This window comes from Pteropus medius, unplaced genomic scaffold (assembly GCF_902729225.1).
Source record: "Pteropus medius unplaced genomic scaffold, Ma_sr-lr_union100, whole genome shotgun sequence".
NCBI lineage: Eukaryota > Metazoa > Chordata > Mammalia > Chiroptera > Pteropodidae > Pteropus > Pteropus medius.
Genome location: NW_024355203.1, coordinates 2001880 through 2016959, shown reverse-complemented (window position 1 = coordinate 2016959; position 15080 = coordinate 2001880). Strand labels below are relative to the sequence as shown.

The 15080-nt window shown below is 35.4% G+C and overlaps 1 protein-coding gene and 1 pseudogene across 2 annotated transcripts in view; both read right to left on the bottom strand.

Moving 5' to 3' along the window:
* Nucleotides 1-15080, bottom strand: part of IL1RAPL1 (interleukin 1 receptor accessory protein like 1) — a 1227390-nt gene that overhangs the window by 172347 nt on the left and 1039963 nt on the right. The window lies entirely within an intron of this gene.
* On the bottom strand, nt 14053-14171 carry LOC120598475 (uncharacterized; annotated as a pseudogene).

Genomic DNA, 15080 nt, shown 5'->3' with positions numbered 1-15080 from the left:
AGACCAGATGTTTAAAGTATGACAAAATTTCCAATGAATATTAAGTGTGTAATTTATGCAGAGTAGATCATTTCACTTAGCAATATAGTATCAATTTTATTGAGTATCTGGAAGAATATTTTTTAGTAAAAACCTAACTCATATTATTATGTACTTCATTGAAACCTTTTTATAATTATTCTAATTGCTATTCCTATCATAATTTATACGTTTCAAACTTTGGTGGTGGGGTGGGGAATGAGAAAAAGTTCAGGCTCTGTTAGCAATTTCCATCACCACCAATTTCTAAAAGATTTGCTAAGTCAATGAATGCATCTGGATTTCAAGTTACTCAAAATAAAGAAGAATCAGAATTGTCCAAGTTGACATGTCCACATGGTTCAAGAATAATAAGATAAAAGGGCTTTTTTAAAACTAATCCTGTCTATAATTAAATATGAATAATTGTACTCAGTCAGTAATAGTTATCCAATCTCATACTAGCAATGACAAATATAATGTAGAACACAAAAGCTTCCCCCATTTAGATGAATGTAAACAATTTTGCCCTTGCTTTCAAGGCACAGATCTTACAGAATAATTAGGTTTAAATATAATTCTGTTGTTTTTAAACAACAGATGGCTGCCATCTTGTAACTTCCATTTTTATAGAAATATTTTATTATTGGCTGAAAAGCCCAAAGGATTTTCATTTGTCATTCTCTCTGCATGTCTTTTTTTTGTATTAGTTTCAAGTATAAAGTACATTGGTTAGACATTTATATAGTTTATAAAATGATCCCCCTAATTACTCTTTCTTTCCTCTGGCTCTCCATCTAGCCATTATATTAATGCTAACTGCATTCCCTATGCTGTGCTCCCCATCCCTGTGACCATCTATCAACTACTAATTTGTACTTCTTTAACCCTTCACCTCATTTTCCCAGCCTCCCAAACCCCTTCCCCTCTGTCTGTCACCAGATTTTCCTCTATATTTGTATATTTGTGAGTATGTTTTTGATTAGTTTATTCTTTTTGTTCCTTAGATTCTGCATATAAGTGAAATCATATAGTATGTCTTTTGATTTGTAGAAAACACTAGTTCGGAAAAAAAATAAGAGTTTTTGAATATGAAGGGTGAATGTTTGGTAGCTCTCCATCCCCAGATTCCCATTTATGATTAGAGAAGGAGCCAAAAATAGAGGTCAGTCAATTTATAGGCCCCAACCGAGTCTTGACTCAATTAGCAATGGAGTAAAGCATGCATGACCAAAGCCTAGAATGAGGTTTGGGTTTTACTGTACCTGATCCCCACTGAGTAATAAATCAGTATTTGTTAATGAATGAATTATAATCAATAACATCTTGTCTGAAATAATAAATCTTCGGTTTTTATAATGTAAGTCTATGAAAGCAAGCATTTAAAGATATTTTCTCTAACACTAGATATCCGGCTATCAAGGATCTTAAATGAAGTTGCTAAAAATGTTCAGTTTTTCAAATGTGGTTGTTTGGCCTCATACGAGCAAGTCTGAGTCTCTTTTACTTGATGAATTATGTCAGATCATTATCAACAAGTAATAATCTGAGAGAACCCACAGCAAATCAAGAAGAGAATATAAACTATAAAATAGTCTAAATTACTTTCTCAAAGTATCCTTTAAACATCTTCTCTTCCCCAGCCCCCTTTCATCAGTTCCAGGAAGTTGCTAAAAGTCTGGAATATAAACTGATATTTCCAACTGAGGAAAATTATACATCATGATCAAATATTTCTGAAAGTCAATTCCGATGGAAGTGAGAAAGCGACAGGTTCAGCAATAACTGATTGAGACCTGAATTAAGTTGAAGACGAAGTGCAGGAGAAGGGATTGAGAGAATTGGAGATAGGAAGAGAAAACAACTGTTCATTAATGGATATGGTGATTAGAGTAAGGGTACAGGATTGCAGGGTTGGTAGAGAGAGTAGATCCAAAATTACTGTCACAGTCCTTGGTTTTGTAACTGGAAGGATGCTGATTCCATCACATTATCCAGGGAAGATGAAAATAGTAAGTCTTAGTTCATGTATAAAAAATAGTGTTCACTCAGCTTAAAACTTGCTATTCCCTCTATCAGGAATACTGTTCCCCTACCTCAGCATATAAGTTAACTCTCCCTTATCATTCAGGTCTCAGCTAAGACATTTCTTCAGAGAAGTCTTCCCTCAGCACTGAGACGATTAATAGGTGCCCTTATCGTAGGTTCTCATTTTACGCTCTACTTCTTTTTAGCACTTATATTTGCTTCTTTATTCTATGCCTATTATCCCAGTAGACTGAAAGCTCCAGGCAGGTCTTGTTCATCAGCAAATGCCCTTCACCTAGGACACTGTGTTTATACAAACTTGTTCCATAAAAATTCAGTAACTAAGTGAATGTATGATGAGTTTTTCATCAAAGGGCTGAGCAATGGCATATGACCTGTCTGTGTGTCTCTTTCATTTCTCACAGGGTAACCATTTCCATCCCATGCACATCAGCACACCAAAGCATGCCATTCTCCCAACTTCTTCCTTTCCCACTTTGCTTCTCTTCCCCAGCTCTTTAACTCACTTGTAAGCTCCCAAACAACCGCAGTGATGAATAAGTATAGGAGTAATGAAAGCAACAACTAGGAAATGGAAAGTGAATTAGGATATAATGACTCTCTCAAGCTCAAAGCCCTAGAAAATGCCCTAATTCTGTTTACAATTCCCACCAAAGTCTTCATCTGCCTCCTGTATGTCCCTAATTAGATTTGCTTTCCTTAAGCATCATGCTAAAGGCATTCTACTCAGCAATTTTGTTTAGGTTTCAATTATCCTCATTTTATAGCATGGTTTCTACTATTTTCTTTTTTTCTAGTTCATTCACTTTATTTTTTCCATCTTTATTGAATTATAATAGACAATTAGTGGCTCATATTTACATTGTACAATTCAATTGAGTTTTTTTTCAATTATAGTTAGCATATAATAATATACCAGTCTCAGTTGTACAGCATAGCGATCAGAGATCCACATAACTTGCAAAGCGATCAACCCACTAAATCTAGTATCCCACTTCTGCCTTACATATTTATTACAACATTATTTACCATCTTCCCCATGCTACACTCTACAACTCCATGTCTATTCTGTAACTATCCATTTGTACCTCTTAATCCTTTTGCCTTTTTTTGTCCCCCCAACCCCCTTCTGTCTAGTATCCCTCTAAATTGTCTCTGTATCTATGAATTTATTTCCACTTTTGTTGCTATTGCTGATATCGTTCTTTAGATTCCACATGTATGTGAAATCATGCGATATTTGTCTTTCTCTATCTGATCCATTTCAATCAGTACAATACCCTCTGGGTCCATCAAGGAACTATCTTTTTCCATTCCCGTCCTTTTAGTGTGTGTGTGTCTTTTAATCTGAAGTGAGTCTCTCGTAGGCAGCATATGTAGGGGTTGTGTTTTCTTATCCTTTCAGCCACTCTATCTTTTGGTTGGAACACTTAATTCTTTTCCATTTGAGGTACTCATTGATAAGAATGCAGTTATTATCATTCTTTATTCCTGTTTTTGATATGTTTTTTTCTTCTTAAGGAAGTCCCTCCAACATTTCCTGTAATACTGGCTTGGTGTTGATAAACTCCTTTAGCTTATTTTTTTTTTTTTTGTCTGAGAAGCTCTTTATCTGTCCTTTGAATCTAAATGATAGCTTTGCTGGATAAAATATTCTTGGTTGTAGATCCTGGGCTTTCATCACATTGAATATTTTGTGCCAAGCCCTTCTGCCCTGCATAGTTTCTTTTGAGAAATCAGCTGCCAATCTTATGGGTGCTTCCTTGTAGGTAACTAACTGATTTTCTCTTGCTGCTTTTAAGATTCTCTCTCTGTATTTAAACTTTGGCATTTTAATTATAATGTTTGTGTATGAGCCTCTTTGGGTTCTGCTTTTTTGTGACTCTCTGAGCTTCCTGGGATTGTATGTCTATTTCCTTCAACAGATGAGGGAAGTTTTCCATCATTATTTCTTCAAATAGCTCTTCAACTTCTTGTTTTCCTTCAGGTACCCCTATGGCATGGATATTTTTACATTTAATTATGTCCCATAGGCTCCTTAAATTATTATTATAGTCTTGGCTTCTTCTTTCTCGCCATTCTGATTGAATATCCTTGGCTTTCACATCCTCTATATAGGTCATTTAATCCTCTTCTTTATTCACTTTGTTTATTCCATTTAATATATTTCTCATCTCAGATAATGTGTTCTTAATTTCTGACTGGTTCCCTTTTATAATTTCCATTTCCATTGTTATGTTTTTTTTTTTGTCTCCATGTTAAAGTTCTCATTGAATTCATCTACACTTCCCATAAGTTCACTGAGCATCTTTATAATCTGTGTTTTGCACTCTGCATCTGTTAGATTGCTTGACTCCATTATTTCTCTATTCTGTTCTCTCATATGGTTTCTGCTTCTTTGTCTTCCTCTTTTGCCTGCCTTTCCGTGTCTGGTTCTATGTACTAAGCAAAGCTCCTAAGTCTCTTGGCCTTATTAGTGTGGCTTTGTGTAGTAGGTGTCCGGTGGCACAGTCCTGAGAGGAGTTCAGCTGCAGGCCAAATTTAGCCCAAGCTTCTATCCTTCTGGAGCTACCTGTTAAGATTCAGCAAGCAATCCACAGATGCTGTGCTTATAGTTGCCTCAAAAGGTCACACCAGAAACCAAGGCCAGCTGCCTGCAGTGTGAGTCTCAGCAAGGAGCAAGTGACTTGCTGAGGATACACTTGGATGTGGCTGCGAGTTGGGGGAGGCGGGGTTTCAGGGAATCCTCTGGGCAAAGTGACCTCTGTTATCCAGTTTGATGACATCACAGCTATGGCGGTACTGTGTCCAGCGCACTGGTTAGGGGGAGGGCTCAACAGGGAACAATGGAAACTGCTGGCACTTCTGTCTTGCCTTGGCCCTCACTCCAACAATGTTTCCCTGTAAGTCCCTGCTGTCTCCTGTGCGCAGCCGAATTGGCACTGATGCTCACAGCAAGCAGGTCCATTACAATGAAAATCTGTTTGCTGAAGCGGCCCCTTTAAGAAGCTTCTGCCGCTGCCGCTGCTGCAGCCTCCGTCTCACTCAGATGCTCGGGACCGGGCAGCCTCACATCCTTGCCCCGTCCTACCTTCTGCCGTTGCAGGGTGCTTTCTTGGATTTCTCTCTAGTTACATGGCTTGTTCCTCTAGATCTCAGGCATTTTTTTCCTTGCTGCTGCTCCTTGTTTCTGTCACAACTTTGATTTGGTTGCCAGAGGGATGAAAAGAGCCTCTATCATCCGCACCATTTTTCTTCCTCATTCACTTTATTTTTTAAAATTTTATTTCCTTGTGATAAGAACAGTTAATATGAGATCTATCCTTTTAACAAATTAAGTGTATAATGTGGTACTGTTAACTATAGGTACAGTGTTGTACAGCAAATCTGTAGAATTTACTCATTTTCCATAACTGAAACTTTCAGCTCTTTGATTAGTGACTTCCACCCCCACTCTGCCTGAGTTCCTGGCAACCAGCATTCCACTTTAAAAAAAAAAAAAACAGAAACTTATTTTCTCACAGTTATGGAGGCTGGAAGTCCAATATCAAGGTGCTATCTGGGTTGGCTTCTTCTGAGGACTCTCTCCTTAGCTTGCAGATAGCCACTTCTCTCCATGTCCTTACATGGCCTTTCCTCTGTTTGCCCATAGAGAGAACTTTGGTGTCTCTTACTCTGCTTATAAGGACACCAGTTCTATCAGATTAGGGCACATCTTTATGACCTCATTTAATTTTAATTATCTCTTTAAAGGCTCTATCTCTAAATGCAGTCATATTGGGGAGTTCACTCCACTCTGGTTGTACTATTTTAGATACCTCATATAAGTAGGATCACGCAGTATTTGTCTTTCTGTGATTGGCTGTTATTTTCATTACAAAGGCATAGTACTTCACGTGTAAAACAGCAAGGAGAAGTATGCTTAAACTGGAAATTTTATCAGAATTATAATACTGACCTTCAAACATTTAAAAATAGTGGAAACAGTTTACTTCAAGGGAAAACATTAATGAAGATCTGATTTAAAAATACATCAAAGTAGAGCTGCTCGGTGTGAAGTCAGGCTGCCAACAGACCCCACCATGTCTTCTCAATACAAACACCTCACTAGTACTTGATAGAGAAGGTTGAACTACAATAGTTCTACAGAAATGCCTTTCTAGTTCATAATTACTGATATAGGAATTTATAACAAATGATTCTTTGCATATCGGAGGATTTTTACATCTAACAAATTACATCCACTCAAACCCTATACATTAGGATTTTAATTAGGAGAGAGAAATAATAAGCAGTTGACAGCTTAGCTTGATACTCATGTGTATCTTAAGTGTTGATTATTGTTATGTATGCAAGGGACTTATTTAAGTATTTCACTTCTTTTTTCACCTTGCAGTATGTATTAATCACTTCTTTGTCTAGTTATATACAAAGTCCACAAAGCTCCCTAAACTTTCCTTTGAAATACTGACTATGTTCCTGCTTCTGATGTTGTAAACATAATGACAAATGGAAAATATCCATTGATAGTGAAAAGCTTTATATGCACAGATCAGCCCCTCATAGCCCTTTAAGTACAGTTCTTTCTTAAATCAAATCATCTTTATAAAGTCCACTTAATAAAAGTTTAGAAGTTATTTACCTGACCAAACCATTGCTTTTACAGAGATAGAAAGGGAGAAAAGGAGGAAGGGAGGGAAGGAAAAATGGAAGAATGGAGATGGAAGGAAGGAAGGAAGGAAGCGAGGCGGGGAGAGAGGGGGCTGGTTCATAAAAATAGTGGGTTCTCTTATTTGAACAAACTATATTACTAGACTGTTCTACATACACTATATATATATATGTATGTGTATGTGCATTGTATGTATAATGTTCTCTCTATATATGTGTATAGTGTGTGTTTATAGGGCATAAAATTAGGAAATCTCACCTACATTACAGTTTTTGGTCAGGCCTTATAGCATAGCAAGACACACACACACACACACACACACACACACCCCTCTCAAGGTATTTATTAACCTAGATGAACTGTAAAGATGTCTATGTCATCTTTAGCCTGTACCCTTTCTGAAGATTAGCTCAGACAGAAGTCAGGTCTGCATTGTTATTTTGCTATAGCTTGCAACCCTGAGAAAGTACTGATGTCCAAGGTAATGACAAAGATGAATTCAATGAGAGACAGATTAGCAAGAACACACATGAGTTGAGCTGTGCTGAATCACAATATTAAATTTAAATTAAACTCTTTCTTATGTAGTTAGATTCATAATTAAGTTATAAGCTTTAATCTCTAAATCTGAATGCAATTATGTTAAAGCTACCACACAGTGACAGATAAAATATCTTCACTATATAAACTCAAAGGCAAATTTCTGAGCTACAGAAATACGTGGGTGTAGTAATGAAAGCCCACCGCTGGAAACTAACAGAAAGCGGTGACAGCAAAGTTGAAGAATCTTTATCCTTAGAGCCTTCTCTAGTTGCACGTAGACAACCAACTCAGAAAGGAAACAACTACTTAGGGACAAACTCTTGGACTGAAACTCTTTACCTAAAGTAGCTTTGAAAATATTTCCTCACAATTTTAGTGAAGTTGTAAGTTAAGAGCTAACTTACTTGTATTTTCATCTTCTAGTATTACTGCAAATTCTCACATTTTAAGCAGCAAAATAGTTTTCCTCTTGCAATTTATCAACTCTTTCATGCTATTTTTAAAAACCTAGAAATGACATCAAATAGATATCAAGGAGTAAAGTGATTATATCATTATTGCAGGATCCTTTAAAGGAATTTAGGAGGAAATGATAATAACAATGGCCCACAGGGCTTTCCAACACATGGAGAAGAGCTTTCTTTCTGTGATAGTGTTAGAAATGAAAGTGAAAGGTGCCTATTTCTAGACTAAAGCAAGAGGTGGGAAAACTAATCAGCACGGGCTTTTACTGCCAACCCCTTTCTTTCTACCCTCTGTTCTAATGAACAATAGTAATTAACTCCTACCCACTATCTTGTACAAAATACATTTGAAATTTAAACTTGAAATAGGATAAGTAAACCAATATTGTTTGAATTTAATATAAAGTACAATAATGAAGTTAAGGACTTTCCTTGAGATTGGCTCTCACTACAAACCTGAGAACTTCGAATAAAAAAAATGAAAAGAAGGATTTTGGCATCCTTTAAAGAGCTTGGCATATACACAAACACATTCACATATAGGCGTACACACAAAGAAAACTCATATGGTTTGTAAGGGTGGTGATATAACCATTAATATACAATATATAATATTAATGTGTTTCCCTTTATACTACCTGATCAGACTCTGTCATACCATAACGACTCATCATAATAATGTTATAATCAAATTGATAATGAATTAATTTTACATTTTAAAAGTTAAGATTGAGATTTCTTTTCAAGGATGGACAAAAATTGTACTTCAACATAGTCTAAATCAGAAATATTGTGCTGCATTTTTCTCCTAAAGAAAGAGTTGAAATTGATGGTAGAAGCAAAGAGATAAACAGAACAGGTTAAAGTGGTTTGTTCTCTACTATTTATTTGAGCCATTACAGTTTCCTATGATTTTCCAAACAGTGATCCCAAACTATTGACGAACAGGTGAGAAAAGAGACATTCATTTTATTTTTCTTACATTTTCCTTCCTGTCGTGAGGATTCAGACAATAGAGAAGCCCTACCAAATACCTTATCTGCTGCAAAGCCTTGACTGATTTCATGTGCAGATATGTGGTCAATGATAGGGTTTAAATCTACAAATCATAGAAGAATTACTTTGTCCTCCCTTTTATTTAAGAAAACATCATTCAGTGCAACCTTTTAAATCTGAAATGATATAGCAACATTTTCCTTCGAAAACCATGGGACACTGTTGGAAGAAAACAGAGCAAACGGAAAACTATAATCTATGATATAATCTATGATACACGGTCATGCTCACTCACTTCCATCAAAGGTGGACATTTTTTTGACTCAATTTTATCTCTGAAAACTCACATACTCTCTTGCTTCAAATATTCAAACTTGGAGGCGACATTCATGGTAACATAAAACCTTAGAACCCACAAGGTCAGCATTCTTTTTCAGGGAAAAGATTGCAGGCACATATAGTAACCGCCTGAAAAACATTCTCAGGAAACAATAATTTGCTTCAGCTATAAATGTTGAGATGGAATGATTACTTCCATAGGGCACTTAATTAAGATCCCATTCTGTGGAAATTCTCACTGAATTCTACTCTCCCACAAAACAAGCCACAGATCCATAGTTTGTTAACTATGGATCAAAATGCCCTTCAGATATCAATAGCAGATCTGCAAATCTGAATCGGAAAGTTATATATTAAAGACATTTACTTAATTTTGAATACAAAATGCTACAGTGTGTGAAGTTGTCATTTATTACATAGATGCATTTAAAGGTCCTAGTAAGATAATGATGGTAACAGACACCATTTAGCAAGACAGAGTTGTAAAGTACAGATTGTGAAGCCAGCCTGTCTAGATTTGAATTCTAGCTCTGTCACTTAATGGTTCTGACACCTAGCCTTTATTTACCTTCATTTCTTTATCTTCACAATGTTAATAACGTTAGTACCTACCTCATAGGCTTAGGTTAATCGTGTAAAGAACTTACCATACTGTCTGCTATATAGTGAGCAATCAATAAATGTAATCTACTATTCACTTTTATACCTGACAAAACATGTCTCATATCAGGTTTCCTTACCTGGTTAAGTACTTTAGCTTTCTCCTTATAATATTTGTTCCTTACACTGAAAAACAAGTCAGAAGGGAGCATTTTGTTTGTTTTCTTTTATTCTGATATGGGAATGGTGGAAGGCAAGAAGAAAGACAGATGGATCAAATTTTAGTCTCAATCTCAGTATTAGACCAAAATTTGCTATTTGGTTTCATATTGTGCTTTGGAAGGATGAATGGCTTGTGCCTCCATCAGGTTTTATTTTTAGAATCCCTCAAATTGTGCTTCATGAATGATTATGTAGTTGCCATCCAGCATAATATTGTCGATCATGTGATGAGGCATATTTTTAGGTTTTATTGTTAAATACTGAATATCCACTTTCAAATATAACCAAATAATTTAGATGTAACTTGAGATGAAAAATCTCTTTATGTGCTGTGTATATTTAAGTTTTATCAGTCAGTTGAAATAGAAAAGTATATTTATTAGGAAGGTAAAATGTATAATCATTTTGAAAAATGGTTTTGTACTTCTTCAAAACTGTGACACAGGAATTCCACTCATGTGTCCTCATGAAAACATGTACACGAATGTTCATAGTAGCGTTATATATAGCAGCCCCAAAAGAAGAAAAAAAAAAAACAACTAAATTTCTATCAATTAGATTAACAAAATGTGGAATAGCCATACAATGGAATATTATTCAGCAATAAAAAGGAATAAATTTCTGACACATACTACCACATGGATGGATGAACCCTGAAAACATTAGCTTAAATGAAAGAAGCCAAACACAAAATGCCACATGTTGTATGGTTCCATTTATATGAAATGTTCAGAACTGGCACAGTCATAGAAACATCCTCCAGTAAAATTCATAGTAGCTACTGAATTCACAATAAAAATGTGTATGAGATCTTGCTTATGTTGTCTTGCAGATTAAGTAATATTTAACATCTGTCACTAAGAAAACACAATCATTAAGCAAAAGTAAGTACTATACAGAGAAAGACACAGACCACATTTTGTGTTCTACGTACAGTTGATTGAAAAATCACCATTTTTGTTGCTGAGTTCCATTAAGGTATTAGGCATTCGCAATGGTTCTGGCCAGCCTCGCACATGGGTTTGTGTATCTTAGTAATCACTAATGTCAAGTGTGCAATCTATCAGTCAACTGATACTTATTAGTAGTTAAAAAGGGGAAGGCATTGGGCTAATGTTGTAGCCCTGAGCTGTGCACTGAACACTAAAGAGAGAACTCAGCTCACTGTGTATTCACTTTTGTTTGAAAAGGTAAAAATAAAAAATATTTCTCTGAGCAGTTTTAGTTTCTACGCAGCAATTTTCTTTCACCTTAAAATGCATTTGAGAAAGTTTATTAATAAGAAGATTCATGAACATGGAATCACTGAATCTAAAATAGTTTTTCATTCCTAGATCATTGAATTCAGAAAGAAGATCTATCACAAAACTTGTCACAATAATATAAAGAAATAAGTATAATTTTTAAAGAGCTATAGTTAAACATTGTATACTGTTTGGCAGGGATCATGAAGTAGAAAATAGAATGTTTTAAAATGGTGAATAACGACTTGGAAAGCTTGATAAATATAATGGAGGTTTTATTTTTTAATTTAGAGCTATTAAACAGAACAAACAGCATTCATAATAATCTACTTCGAGATGAAACACCATGCAAAGATACATTTTAAAAGTAATCTATTTTGCTTTAATTCACTTCTTAATTACTTTAATATTTTGTAATAGTGTAAAAAAGGATCAGTCACCAGGAGTTTATGGAATAGTTTTGATCAATAAAAAATATGCATATTTGTGACCCATCATTACCTTATTGTCCTAGAAATGACATGTAAATGATTGTTATTAGAGTCAACATTAACTCTTGTCTATTGTAGACAAGTGGTATTGCATTTTCCTTATAAAAATCAGTAATTACATAAATCTCAGATAATAAAGACATTTCCTATACCATTTATTTAACCATTAATGCTAAACTGCTTTGTAACATATGTTGGATCTTTACTTTAAATTTTATTCAATAGTTATATAGAATTCCTCCATATTTCCATTTCCTTTCACCATTTACATTATAATTTCCTCTGGAATACTAATAACACTTTATACTTTTCTTTGTACTGTGATATCTTAACAGCATTATTAAGAGCCAAGAGAAAGCTTGCCACATATAAATGGATATACCTTCCAAATGAGTGGAGGGAAACATCTTGCAGTATTATGGCTAAAAGAGCGGAAGGATTGACAATGGAGTTCGCTAGTGTCCAGTCCTTAACAATGACAATTCTTTATTCATGGCTTGTTGTGTATGAATTTATACCACTTCCGGAAGTTGGTTAAAAACAAACATCAGAAGCTATTTAAAATGGGGACAGATTGTTCAAGACCATCAAGGATATAAATATCAATAAAGGTTGGGAACTGTTTTTAGATTAACGAAGACCAAATGGACACACCATCTGAATGTATCACATGGTTCTTTATTAAGTCCTGGAGGAGGGAGGGGAGTGAGGAACAACTGTAAAAGGATGTTATTGGGACAATTGGTGAAATTTGAATATGGTCTGTATACTGGATAATAGTACCATAAATTTCATAAATAGGATAATAATATTTTAAGTAGTAGAATATTTTATTCTTAGAGAATACATGATAAAGTATTTAGAAGTGAAGTATCACGACGTCCTCAAGTAACTCTCAAATGGTTCAGGAAAAATTAAATATATATGTATATATAGAGAGAGATATTTAGAGAGAAAGGGAGGGAGGGAGTGAGAGAGCATGCATGAACAAGTGAGCACAAATGCTAGTAATTGATTCTGGGTGAAGGGCGTATGGATGTTTAATGCACTAGTCTTGCAACTTTTGTAGGCTTGAAACTTTTTTTTTTAAGTTGGCAGGGAAATGGGAATCTTGTACAGCTTGCGATTATTTTTTCACAAGGAACATCCTAGTTAGAGAAATAAGAGGTAAAAGGCAATGGAAAGTAAAAAAGGCATATTTGAGGCATAACAGACAAAATGCAAATTCAATTGACGCCAAATGTGGTTACGCAAAAGTCACATAAGAATATGCCTGAAATGAGCAATATAAACTCATACTGATCATAGCTGCTCCTATGCAGAGTATCACAGGAACATACTGCGTGTCTGATATTAAGCAGCCACATCTCAGTGACAGCCCATATGTTAAGCCCTTTCAGAAAGATGCCTTCGGATACTACTAAGCACAAACAACATTATGCTGAGCCTAAGTAATTTTCAGAATACTTCTATATTAGACAAATGGGTATTAAACATGTAATTAAAAATATATGATTATTATTACTTTGCATTTGTTTATTGTTGTTGTACTGAATACTTTAATAACTTCTTTCCCACAAATAGCACATGGAATGTTATTGCAAGCAAATTTATTTTAATTAGTCATGTTATAAATTACACCAGTGGCAATGCCCTAGTGGCCTAGCAGCTGGGAGAATACAACTTCTTCATTCACATGTAAATAAGCAGGGATGACAATTCAGGAACCATTGATAAAAAAGCAGAGAACTGCTGCTATTATCTTCATGCCTAAAAACAATTGAGAGCTGAGTTGTACCTGTAAAGAAGGAAACCACTTTGAAGCCAAGGACAAAACCTCTTCTTTCACTTGCCTATTTTATTCCACTTGAGAACAAAGAATATAATGAATGTACCACATAACCCACTGCATGAAATGCAAAGCACAATTTTTTTTTCACTTAGCTGTCACTTGAATGAGTGGAGGATTCATTTATTCTAATAGTAATTTTAATTAGTTTCCAGTTGATACTGGCCATGAGCTTTTCAGCAGAAGCTCTTGTCCTACTTTAGTATCTCACTGCCCAGCAGGCTATTGAGCTCTGTTCACAGGTAGGAGCTGACTTGGCCAGAGAAAGCGAATCCACTTAGTGATAGCAGGAAGACCATAAAACAGACTCCGTCATGGTGACAGGCCATTGAGGGCTAAGTAAATGTGTGCTCCTTCCATCAGGTCCAGCCCAAAACAGAAGCCTATCTACCAACACACAGTTTTTTTTTCTATATTAATACTACAGCTAAATGTGGACTATACCATATGACTTAGACAAAGGAAATATATATATACTTAATTTTTTTAGGTGAGGCAACCCTTGGTTGATCTCACAGATTGCAAGGACCTTGTCAGCTTACAATCCCTTATTTTTTATTTTTTACAGCTATAGCACCTGGTCTTCCTAGGTGGTCTCCCATCCAAGTACTAACAAGGACCGACCCTGCTTAGCTTCCGAGATCAGACGAGATCGCGCTTGTTCAGGGTGGCATGGCCGTAGACTGAAATATATATTTTTTAACCCAGGCAACATTATTAAGGGAAAAAAATGTGTGCCTTGTACTTCCAACCTCCCTTTTTTGTGTCTCCCAATTCTAGCTCAGGCCGAAGCCTGGTAAACCCTCTGCCTTATTGCTGTCCCTGCAGACTGGTCCTTAAAAAGAACTACTAATAAGAATTCAAATTAAGCTAAGAAAGGTGGCATCTCATTAGAGCCATTTGAATTTTACAACTTGTACCTTACTGCAAGCTGGAAAGTCTGTCTCCTACTAAAAGCAAGGAAGATGATAGCCTTAGTAAGGGCCCTTTGTCCTTAAAACCACTTGAGTGCCCATTACTCAAAAACAAAGACAGAGCAATCCTCTGCATATCTAATTCTCTCTCACAGCTACACCCATATCTTACCTTCTCCAAATATAAAAATTCAAGCAACACTTAAAGATGTTAAGTCCTTTTAAAAGTAACCCTGTTTTATGCCTGTGGCCCATTACATGGGGGCACAAGTTGCTCTCCAAAGTTTCTGAGTGTCAGTGAAAATCCCTGAAACTTCACTTGGAAAAGAATCATACGAAGAATTTTTTTTTAATACTAGCAAAGTTTAAATTTTTTAATTTCTACTTCATTCATAACATGTTTCGAGGGCCTATTATAGTATTATATACTATACTAATACTAATTAGTATAGTTAGTATAAAACTAATAATAGTATTATATACTGTTATTCTGAAGAAGTAAAATTGGTGGCTTCTTTCTCCCTTCATTTGACTAACTCAGAAATTATCTTGATACCATATCCTGAGACAGACATAAATGTACCAGAAAATTTTTTGTTTGATTTATTGTCTAGGCTGAACTGACTGGAAATCTTATACTTATTGCTGTCTTTTGAGTCCTCATATCAGAAAATAGAGA